This window comes from Antechinus flavipes, chromosome 1, assembly GCF_016432865.1.
Source record: "Antechinus flavipes isolate AdamAnt ecotype Samford, QLD, Australia chromosome 1, AdamAnt_v2, whole genome shotgun sequence".
Taxonomy (NCBI): Eukaryota; Metazoa; Chordata; class Mammalia; order Dasyuromorphia; family Dasyuridae; genus Antechinus; species Antechinus flavipes.
The window spans coordinates 255273530-255285589 of record NC_067398.1 but is presented as its reverse complement, the minus strand read 5'-3'; positions in this window follow the sequence as shown (position 1 = coordinate 255285589).

The following is a 12060-nucleotide window of genomic DNA, read 5'->3' as shown; positions in this document are numbered from 1 at the left end:
TATTTTATTTTATTTTATTTATTCCCCTATATTCTTGATGCAATGGTAAGGATAGTGCCGTATCCTTCTGGCATATGAGATTCATGAAATCCTAATAAGAATAAAAATAGCAGCTAGATTTATCCAATGCTTATTATGTGCTAACTACTTTATAATTATTGTATCATTGGATCCTTACAACAACTCTGAGATCAGAATTGTTAACAGCTGATGTCTTAATCATTTTTGGTTTTTGCCTTCCTTAAAGTCATTAGTGCTTATACATAAATGATTGCATGTTTTAATTTCCCTATAAGAAGAATATTGAATTTCAGATGTTTTTCAGGGATCTGTAAATATCTTACATTCAATTGTCCAAAATTGAACTCATTATCTTTCCTCCCTCTTCGCTGCCCTTTTACTATTTACTATTGAGGGTACCACCACCTACCAGCCATCCAGGTGCCTCCCTAAGCTATTGCTCTTTCTCACCCATCATAACTAATCTGTTGCCAAGTTCTATCGATCCTACATGTGTAACTTCTCTTATATGTTTCCCCTTGTATTCTCTGACACTGACACCGCCTTGGTGCAATTCTGCATAATCTCACACTTAGACAATTTCTAAAGCCTGCTGATGCATCTGCCTCCCTCAAGCTTTTTCCTGGTCCATCCTCCACTGCCAAGATACTGGAGATAGAAAGAATTGAAAACACTTGCTACCTTCAAGCAACTTACATTTTATTTGGAAAGCATACATAATTGCTGCTTATGGTCCTGGTGGCACCTCTTTGCTACAAAGTGATTCTTTGTTCTAGAATCAATTAGACTTAATTCAGTCCTAAGGAAGCCTCTCCTTAAAGAGAAATTAGCAGGCTTTCTCCCTGGCTCATTATAGCTCTACTTAGACTTATTCTAGGAAAATCTCCTTAAACTTACATATGGCTCATGTCTCAGCTCTCTCTAAAGGGATTAAAAGGTACCCTTCTGGAAAAGTTACATCATGTAGAAAGAAATAGATATCAGGTATAATATAGCTATTTATTTTTTCCACTATAAAAAAATACCTAAACCACAAAAAACTCCAGTACCTTTGCCAAGAAAATCCCAAAATGGGGTCACAAAAAATCAAATACAACTGAAATGACTGAAGAATAACAAAAGCAAAAATAAACATACAAACACCCTCCAACACCTGGGGAACAAAATCCTTCCCTTACACACCTCAGTCTCAGGAGAGGCATTAGTCTAGATTCACACTAACAAATATTTGCAACATGAAACAGTAACCCATAACTGTTATATACTTTTTTAGGAAGAAAGTCTCCTAAAATACTCAGAGGACAGCAGAATATACATATTTCACTTTTGCTTCAGATCTTCACTATTGATTGCCTCAAAATCTATAATTTCTAGTCAGTTAAACATGCATAGCTCATTTTAGAGTTGATGTCAGTCTTCTCTGAGAATGGGTACAAGTTCAGGAAATACCTCTTGCTGTCAACACCTGGACTTCTCAATGACTATGGCGCTCTCAAGGTCACAAGATGGCCACTCAAACTGGGAACACTCCTCTTTGGATAGCTTTTCAGTCACCTGTGCTGAGTAAACAGAAGTTGCTGCGGGTCTTGGGCAAACACATATACTCATAGCTTTGTGCATATGGCCACTTTAGTTGTTTCTGGAGAGAGGAATAAAAGAGAGATACTCTCCCTTCTCTCCCTGGAAGTCCAAGTCCGTTTAAGTTCCAAGAAACACTCTTCAAAATGAGAAAGAGAGAGCAAGAGCAGAAGTTGTTCTCTTTCTAAGCCCATTGAGCAGGCAGCACTTTCTGCTCAGTCATCAATCATCTTTGACATAGTTCAAAGTAATGGGGATCTCCGAGACCAGCTGGGAGTCTCTGGTTACCCATGTATGTTAGCAAGGATTCAGGGTGAGGTCTATTCCCAAGCATGCTCCAAGGATGGCTCCCACAGGCCCAGGAGTTTGTTTTTAACTTATCCTCATTATGTAAAACATGGCAAATGTATAAAGACAATGGAGCTTGGGGTGTGGGGAAGGAAGGGACCAGCAGCTCTGGGAGGGAGTAGGGAAGACTTCATGGGGAAGGTGACACTTGAACTGAGCATTGGAGAAAACTAGGGAATAGAGATGAGGAGGGAGCACATTTTAGGTATAGGGGGTATGCAAAGGTAAAAAAAAATTATAATTTTTTTTGTGTGAGGAACAGTAAGAAAGAGGCTGTAGTATATGCAGAAGGGAATAATGTTTAATAAGGTTGAAAAGGAAAGTTAGAATTAGGTTGTAAAATGCCAACCAGGGTTTTTATTTGATTCTAGAGGTAATAGGGAGCTACTGCATTTTATTGAGGAGAATGAAAAGATTTGATCAGTGCTTTGGCATCTATATGAAGGATAGATTAAAGAAAAGATTTGAAACAAGGAGAAAATTGGGAGACTACCTGCCAATTTTAATCCTCTCAATTTAATCTGGAGGCAGGGTTGGATAGATCCACTCCTATATCCTAGTTTGGAGTATTAATAGAATACTCTATTATTAGTGCTCTGGTAAATGTTTAACAATTAACCTCCCCCCAAAAAAAAATTCACAACACACTTTTAAGTTTAATTGGCATTTTCTCCATAATTTTAAATTTAGTAAATCAAGTCCTGAATTGTAGTAATTGTCAATTTCTGAGTTATAAATACTCACGTGGAAAATTTAACAATTGTTTTCCTGAACTTTGCTAAGCTGGCTCCAGCTTCAACTCTGATTATCCTAAAATACTCCAGTATCTCACTCCAGTGAGAGCTTTCCCCATCCCTGGTGGATAACAGGGCTCCAGACAGAAAAGGTTTTGGCCACTAGAGGGCACCAATCATCACAGTTTTCTGGTCTACGGGAGACTGAAACAATTAGGCTGTTCTCAAGATCCCCCACCCCCAGTTTCCTTCTGCCTCCCCTTTCCCCCACCCCACATCATTTTTTACCCAGGTAATGTCAGCTTCCAGATGACAATCCAGGGCAACCCTGGAAAGGAAAAGAAGTTTAAAAGCTTATGCTCCCACAGGGTCATGACCATTTCTATGATTTCTCAAAGACTTTCCACTCCATTATAGCACAGGTTGGGGGCCCGCACAGTAGGAGTGCAGAGATTCCATGTTGATTTTATTTGAAAAATGAAACTCTGGCTCAGGACCTGGTGAGAGAAGGTGGGATTCATACTCCAACCTTCAGAGGTCATACTCAATAGGCAATTTCTTCCTAGACAGCATGTTTTATGTCAGACCAAGGGGAGCCTCTCATTAAAAATAATAATAATAATAAAATACATATTTATTGATGCATTTTGTTTTTATACCAGAGTCAGATCCAGATAGATCACTTTCATCAACAGCTAACTTTCACTGGTGACAAGAAAAAACAGTTCATCAGAACAATGGATACAATAACCACATTAACAGTGTATATGATATTTTTGCCCACAAAGCACCCTACCAATGTGTCATAAGGGTTTGCTTTTGATCTGGAAGGTACATCGGTGCCTGTCTAATCCAACTTTCCCATTTTACAGATGAGGACACCGAGACCCAAGTGACTTGTCCATTACATAAATAGTGCAAGTGATAACAATGAAACTTGAATCCAAGACCTCTGCAAATCTAGGTCTTATTTTTTTTCCATCCTATAATGCTGCTAAAGAGGGAGGGATCTTTTATTATTTATTCTCTGTTGACAAAATTGGTTGTTGCAATTACTCAGAATATTGCTACTTTTACACTTACATTATTTACACTATTTATATATTTATATTAGTGTGGTCATTGTGTATATCATTCTCCTGGTTCTGATTTTTTTTTGCTTTGCACCAGTTTATGTAATATTTTCCATGATTTTTTGGGAATTCCTTATGATCTTGTTACAGCAGTATAATTCTTTTTTTAAAATTGTTTTTAAAATTCTAAAAATTTTTAGAATTTTGAACTTAAGAGCCAAATAAAATGATCATTTTCATATATATGTATATATACAAATGTATACATATGTTATGAATATATATACATGTATACATAAACATTATATATCTATATATACATAGGTATACATATACATATATATTTTTAATAGTATTTTATTTTCCCAAATACATGCAAAGATAGTTTTTAACATTTATTTTTGCAAAACCTTGTGTTCCACACTTTTTTCCTTCACATATACATATGGGTATATACATATATAAATCCATATACATATAGGCAGCTAGGTGGTAGAGAGGGTGCCAAGCCAAGCCTATCATCAAGAAGACTCATCTCCTTGACTTCAAATCTGGTTTCAGACATTTACTGTGTGACTCTGGGCAAGTTACTTAACCCTATTCTCCTCAGTTTCTTCATCTGTAAAATGAGGTAGAGAAGGAAAGGGAAAATCACTTGAGTAACTTTGCCAAGAAAACCCCAAATAGGGTCACAAAGAGTCAGACATTATTGAAAATGACTTAACTATAAATATATATATGACACATATGTATATACGTATATGAAAAAGAGAATTGTACATAAAACAGCAAACCTCTTACATGCATCTCTTAAATCTCTTACATTGCTTTTATTTTAAAATATATAATAACATCAATGTGTCCTGCTTTGCCCAACAATATTCCATTACATTCAATATTAGTTGTTTTGGTCATTCCCCAATATATAAACATTCACTTTTTTTGTGTATGTGAGGCAATTGGGGTTAAGTGACTTGTCCAGGGTCACACAGCCAGAGCGTGTTAAGTGTATGAGACCAGATTGGAACTCAGGTTCTCCTGACTTCAGGGCCGGTGCTCTATCCACTACACCAACTGCCCCAAAATTCACACTTTTTTAAGAGAAGAAAACTAGAGACCAAAGGCATATAAAATATAAGTGAAGAGCAGGTTTGAATTCAGGTCCTGAGAACCCAAATTAAGTATTCCTTCTTGGGTTTTTTTTTTTTTATCCCAATGCTTATAGACACACACAAAGTCACAGACATAAAGTTCATAAACTTAGAGTTTGAAGGAATCTTCGAAGTCACTGAGTCTGATCCCCTCATTTTTCAGATTAGGAAAGTGAAGCACAAAAATGGTCATGACTTGCCCAGAGTCATACAGATGTCTGGAGCAGGATTGGAACTCGGGACTTCCTTACAGTGATCTATTAAACAATAAAACAAGGCGGTATAAGAAAGGGAGTCTCAAGTCTCAAATTCTCCAAAGGAAGAGAATTGGCGGTGAAAGGAGCAAAAAGAGAGACAGGGAAAGAAAGAAATAGAAACAGAAGGAAAGGGAGGACAGATAAAGCAAAGTCTCTCAACAATCTCATCAGGTGCTTCTCAGTTGAATCCTAAGGATGCTGAAGTAGGGAAAAGAAGTCATCGGGAATTATCTGCTTTGCGGTGGGAGGGCAGAATCTAAATTGGGCAGCATCGCTCTGCTAAGAATAGCAGGGACTACCACGGGTCTCTGGGAGGTACACATATCCTGAATTACGGAAGCCTCTAGGTGGCGCTCAATCCACAAAAATGAATAAGGCTCCAGTTATAAACAGAAGGGTGGTCTTTCCAGTGACAGCTATAATCTTGAGTGAGAAATCTATTGATTACTCAAGACTGGGGGTTGGTTATTCTCCAGTCCTACCATAAACTCTCATAAGACCCGATTGCTGTCCAACATAAACACACTGAACCCATTTGGCAAAAGTCACAATTATAGCCCTATAAGAGACCTCAAATCAAGGCTGTTTATTAAGTGTTAGTATTGTAGAATAATACCTTAAATTCATGAAGAGTTATATTTTTCCAAAGATCCTTTATTATTTAATTTATTTTTTTCTTTAAATTACATGTAAACAAAAAAATTTTTAACACTTTAAAAAAATTTTTGAGTTCAGAATTCTCTCTCCCCCTCCTTTTTCCCCTCCTTAAGAAGGCAAGCAATTTAATATAGATTATACATGTGCAGTCATGTAAAACATTGCCATATTAGTCATGCTACAAAAGAAAGCATAGACTAAAAATCCAAGAATAATAGAGATTTTTTTAGGCTTCAATCTGCATTCAGACTCTTATCAGTTCTTTCAGAGAAGCTTCCTGAACATCACTATAACAGCTCGGTGGAAAAAGTGTTGGTTCTGAAAGCAGAGAACTTCGCTCTGAATTCTAGTTCTATTTTTATGATCTTGGAGAAAATATTTATCCTTTATGGGGATTCAGTTTCCTCAGTTTCCTCTCTATAAAATGAGCAGGTTGGACTAGAAGATCTCTGAATTCTTTCAAGATTAGGAGGCAAGTAGCATTTTTATCTTCAAATGACAGACCAGAAAGCTGAAGTATATGTCCAGTGGCCAAATGCCTCTTGTTTCAGTCTTTGAAAAGGACAAATTGGAAAATGGCAAAAGGATAACAAGAGAGTTTAGGACCTTGACATCTCCTTCTAAATGAGTAATAAAATGTCCCTCCCCAGAAAAACAAAATTACTTAAAACTAAAATAAAACTAAAACAAAAAACCAAACAAAAAAGCCCTCTCAAATGGAAAGTGTTTCATGTAAAAAGAAAAGAACCACTCAAAGGTACTGGCTAACAAAAATGTAAAAGATCTACCATAAGAATCAAGATAATTCCAATCTTATCTACATGGAAAGTGCCATCTACATTCAGAGATGACTGAATGTGGTTTAAAGTAGAATATTTTCAAATCTTTTTGTTATTGTTGCTTGTTTGCTTGCTTTTTCCCCCTCTCTTGAGTTTTTTTCCCTTTTGATCTGATTTTACATGTATGTATATACAACATGAAGAATATGGAAATATGTTTAGAAGAATCATGCATGTTTAACCTACATGGGATTATTTGCTGTCTCAGAGAGTAAGGCAGGGAAAGGGAAGGAGAAAAAAATTGTTAAGGTTTTGCAAAAGTGAATGTTGAAAACTATCTTTGCATGTATTTGGAAAAACAAAATACTATTAAAATTTTATTTTACTATTTTATTATACTATTAAAATTTTATTTTTGTTAAAATAAAAAAATAAATAAAAATTTAAAAGATCTACCCTAATGGTAGTGTTGTGGTTAGAGTGCCAGGTTTGGAGTGGGGAAAACTCATCTTCTTGAGTGTGACCCTGAGCAAGTCACTTAATCCTGTTTGTATCAACTTCCTTATTTGTAAAATGAGCTAGAGAAGTAAAGCCACTCCATTATCTTTGCCAAGAAAAACTCCAAGAGTGGTCATAAAGAGTTAGATACAACTGAAATGACTGAACAACAACAAAAGAGGTAAAGAGAAGCCCTACACCAATATTCCACTTCCTTATGTCTCAGGAAAATGCCTGAACATATTTTATATTAAAAAAGAAATATAGTTATCAACAATCATATGATAAAATATTCCAAATCATTCATAATAAGAGAAATGTGATTTAAATAACTTTTTGATATTACTGAAAGTCTACCCAAATGGCAAAGTTATAAACCCCAGAAATACCAGGAGCAGTTAGCACTGGCCCTGGAGTCAGAAGGACCTGAGTTCAAATGGGGTCTCAGACATATAATAAATACTAGCTGTGTGATGTTGGGCAAGTCACTTTACTCCAATTGCCTCTCCAAAAAAAAAAAAAAAAAAAAAGTAACAGAAATACAACAACCCAGAAATGTCCAGTGTTGGCATTTCCCACAGCCAGTGGGAAATAGGCTTATTAATGTTGTTTTTCACCCTTTATTTTCCAAGAGGAGCAATGACATCACAGGGTGATATGTTGACTTTCTTGTGAATTGGAGCTGAGTGAGATAGAGTTGCACAAAGTTATGAGCCTTACTCTCTCTTCCAGAGTCACTGGGGTCCAGTGGTAGAACCAAAAGTCAAGGCAACTAGAGATAGCTCAGTAGGCAGTGGATGACTTTGGAGTCTTTGACGTTTGACCAGAGAGACTAAAGACTCCATAGAATCTACTTCAGTTGCCTTTATGGCCACAGAAACAAATTGTTCTCATCTGTCCGTTCTGCGGGGGAAGGAGAAGGGGAGAAGGGGACAGTCTTCACATACTTGGTGTAGACATCTCCCTAACTCATCAATAGGTCTGAGGCAATTATCTTCAGCCTGGTTTATTAGTAGTCTTATTAGTACTTGACTATTGGGGGCTGTGAGGTTGATTCAATTGATCTCAAAAACAATTTAAATTTATGCCAGAGTTGACTAAACTATGCTTTGATCCCATTATCCCTCTTCTACGTATATGCTAAAGGAAGGTCAAGAGCTCACATATATCAACCTACTCATAATAGCACATTTTGTGGTAGCAAAAAGAAAACTGAAGGGAAGACACCAAAAGAGAGCTAAACTGAATCAATCCATCATGCCCAGAAACCACTGTGGAATGATCTTGCAACACATCAGTTTGGATAAGAATGATGAAATGAGAAAGATGAGGAAACTGAGACCAGGGTGGTAAAGTGATGATGTAGACCAAGACTGCACAGATAATTACTGTCATGGTGAAGACTAGATCTCAGTTCTTTCCTTCTCTTTCTCTATATGGGTGGTGTCTCTGTTTCCAACTCTCTCTGTCTCTGTCTCTCTATCCCTTTCTCTCTCTCTGTTTCTCTATGTGTATGTGTATATCTCTGTCTCTCTGTCTCTTTCTATCTCCATCTGTTTTTCTGTCCCTCTCTGTTTCTCTGTGTATATGTCTTTCACTCTCTCTCTCTCTCTCTTTCTCTGTCTCTCTTCCTCTATCTCTGTCTCTTTCTTTCATAATTTTTTATTTAAAGATTTTCTATTCTTCACACTTACCCTATTGTCTAAGATGACAGGAAAAGATAATGATGAATGTTGAAGAGAATGTGAGAAAACTGGAACACTAATGATGGAGTTGTGAACTGATCCATCCATTTTAGAAAAAAAATTTCCATCAAACAAACATCCTTCTTTACCTTCCCCTCTCTCATCCCCCTCCTTGCCCCAAACTGTTTTGGGAAAAGAAAAATAAAACCTCTGATACAAACATAAATAAACAGAATATATTCTCACGTTGTCCATGTCCAAAAAAGTCTCAGCGTGTATTTTGAGTCTGTCACTATGTGAATAATGTTTTATTATGAGTAGTTGATTATGGCATTATTCAGAATTTCTAACTTTTTCAAAGTTGTTTTTCCTTTTTCTGATTACTCAGCATCAGTTGCTATGTCTCCTTCGCTTTCCCTTTTCATCATTTCTTTCTTCTTTTTTGATCTCAGGTCTCTTGGCTCTTAATTAAGGTCACTTTCCATTACCTTGGACCGTCATGGAAAGTTCCTAGGAGGATCCGAGTATCCCTGGCTCGGGTCTTGTTTGATTCACTAACACAAGCTCTTACCTGGTGTCCTCCTTGTTTAAATCTTGAAAGATACCCTGAAATTCCATCTGCTGTATGATAACCAATCTTCCTACAGCCTTACTAGAGACAGATGTAACTGAGAATCATTGCATCTGGAGCAAATTTAGTTGGAGAAAGAGGAACCAACAATCTGAACATGAGGGAATTTGTACTGGGAGATGGGTTAGCTATCCCCCCCCCCAATCCCCAGAGCCTAACACTTATTTCCATAAAGTTTAGTAGAGGAGGAAAGTTGGGAGAGAGGGGCAAACCAGCCCAGTGACAGTTATATCACACAGGAAGTCATGGGGACCAGGAGCCTATGCAGAGAAAGTGTACCCTCTCCCCTACCCCACACAAGGCAACACCCTGGAACAAAGCCCTATTCACACCATTCTAGTTACAACTATGACTGACTGGACCCAACTTAGAAAGAGACCTCAGAACAATGAAAAAAGTATCTTACTTGTCAAATGAGGTCCTGGGGGACCACAGTCTGCTCTCTGGGTGGTTTGGCTTACACGGGCTTGGCCACACATGTTGCAATTGGTTGGTAACTCACTTTTTCACCATCCAAGTTTTATTTTCACAAAAGGGAGTTGGCTATTTTAGGGGAGGAATGGGGCATCTTAAGAAATGTCTCAGTGACTTTCTGACTTCTGGATATTTTGGACCTTTTCAATGTTCATCTTGAGATGTTAGGAACTGGACTACTTTCCTTCAGACTCATTCCTAGTACTGCACTTGGGGCTGCTGTCCCAAGGGCTAGAGATGGAACAGCTTTACTTGGCACATTAGGAGCTGGGGAGTGGGCAATTAGAGGGGAAAGGAAAACTTTAGGCCACTGGGAGTCAAAGTGCCAAGCCAATGCTGGCTCCTGGGCTTGGGAACGAATGAGGAGCCTGAGGCCGAATGAAAAGGATGTGTTCTTATGTTGGTTTGTCCCTGTCAGCGCAAGTGGCTACTGAGCTAGTCCCTGAGAAACCGCCCTGAAGAGAATTTAATGAGGGCCTGGATGTCTATATGGAGTGTGGTCTTAATGTTTGGGTCCTTGTGGCTTCTCTCTCTGCCACATGAGAGGGGGCTTTGTGGCCCTCCCGACCTCCCATAAGGGCCAAGTGTTTCCTAATTGCTATCTGCAGACGCTAGAAGAATAGACTCTTTGCCATTTGGAACCAAATATCCCTGAATTTCAATTGACATTTTTTTCTCTTCTTGGCCTCCCTTTGATGATAGGGAATATTGTGTTTCTCATTTCTTAAGGCTGGTCTTGGCTTTTTTCCCACATGTTTCTTCCCTCCTCCTCTTTGTTATTTGACTGTGGGTCTATTTGGGGCTTTGAAAAATGAAGTTTGACATGATTTCCAAACTGGAACCAAGCCTACAGCGACTCTGTGCTAGAGAGTGGAGTGTTAGAGAGAAGGATAGATAGAGAGGTTGCCCTTCCTCTGGGAGGATTGATCACTGGAATTCTGAAACTCAACAGGGAATGGTCCCAACCTCCTGCTGAGGTGGAAAAGCACCCTGCCAGGGAAAGCTGGGACCGCCAAGCCATGTTATGTGGGAAACGGTGTCTGCCAGCAGAATGAGTCCTGCTCCCTCAGTGGCAAGGAGCAGGCAGAGGCTGAGTCGGCCTCCCCACCTAGGCCTGTGCTGGAAAGTTTCTCTCGCCACTCCTTCAAGACAGTTCCAATTGTGTCAGTGGTACCTTTCCACAGTCAAAAAGCCTCTCAAGCCACACGGCCCACCATTCCCCAGAGCTCGCCCCGTCTACAGTCCTCAGGACAACTAGGAGACCAGGAACAGCTCCAAATGTCTCCCTAGACACTTCTCAGGTTTAAACTTGCTTCGATCTGGTTGTAAAACCCACACCGGGCAACCTCTTTTAGATCCACTCTTAAACACGGCCAATTACTGTAAATTATAATGTCTGGGATAGAAGGTCTTGTAAAGCTTGACTCTGTGGTCACCCTTGAGGCTCAGTGGCTTCCTTCCCCACAATAATTCCTCAGGCTCCTGGACAGTCTGTGCTGCTCAAAGAGTCGTGTGGTTTCTCTATCCTGCCAGGGAGGAGAGTCCATCTGGCACCTTGAGGTCACTGGGAGTCCCTTGGGCTCTGTCCTCTGAGTTCTTTGCCTACACAGCTTCTTGTCCTCTCAGATTGGGATCAGTCTGATCTTTGGAAGAAAGAGCACATTCTCCAGAGAGGGAGAAACCACATACACTGTGGGAGGAAATATGATTCAAAAGACATTCATTAAGCACCGACTCTATGTAAGACATTAGTGCTAGATAAACAAACCAAAAAGTCCCTGCCCTCAGGGAGCTTCCTTTTTACTGAGAGAAAGACATGTTATATTATAATATAAGCAAAGATATGGGAGTAATTAAGGCTATGTAAAAACAAATCCAATAAAATATATATTTAAAGCAAACATAAAACAAGGGAAGGAGTAGCATAGGGAATGGAAAAAGCCAGACTCTAGGAAAATTTTGAGTCAAGAGAGAATGTGTTTCATTGAGAAGTTCAAGGAAGGTTTCACAGAGAAGGTGGTGTCTGAAATGGGCCTTGAAGGAAAAAAAGGATGCTAAAAGACAGATAAGCAGGGGTGCATTATATTTATTTTAAATAATGTTTTTATTTTTAACCAGAAGACTTCACAGTTTCAGAAAGTGCTTTTTTCTATCACCATTTAAAACATGATTTC